Genomic DNA, 222 nt, shown 5'->3' on the forward strand with positions numbered 1-222 from the left:
CGCCGTTCCGGGCCCCGTCCGGCGGCAGAGGGGCCGGGGCGGCACCGCGACCCCGCCGTGGGCGGCGACCCCAAGGTGTGGGGCAGGGACCTCCGTGGAAGCGGAGCTAGGACCTCTCCGGGTGTGGGGCTGAGATACCATGAACGTGGGGCCTGGCCCCAGCTGTGGGACAGGGACCCCCCCCCCCCCCGGGGTCCGGCAGGGACCCCGGGGGGGGGGGTA

The sequence above is a fragment of the Haliaeetus leucocephalus genome, unplaced genomic scaffold, assembly GCF_000737465.1.
Source record: "Haliaeetus leucocephalus isolate CR32 unplaced genomic scaffold, Haliaeetus_leucocephalus-4.0 Scaffold186, whole genome shotgun sequence".
NCBI lineage: Eukaryota > Metazoa > Chordata > Aves > Accipitriformes > Accipitridae > Haliaeetus > Haliaeetus leucocephalus.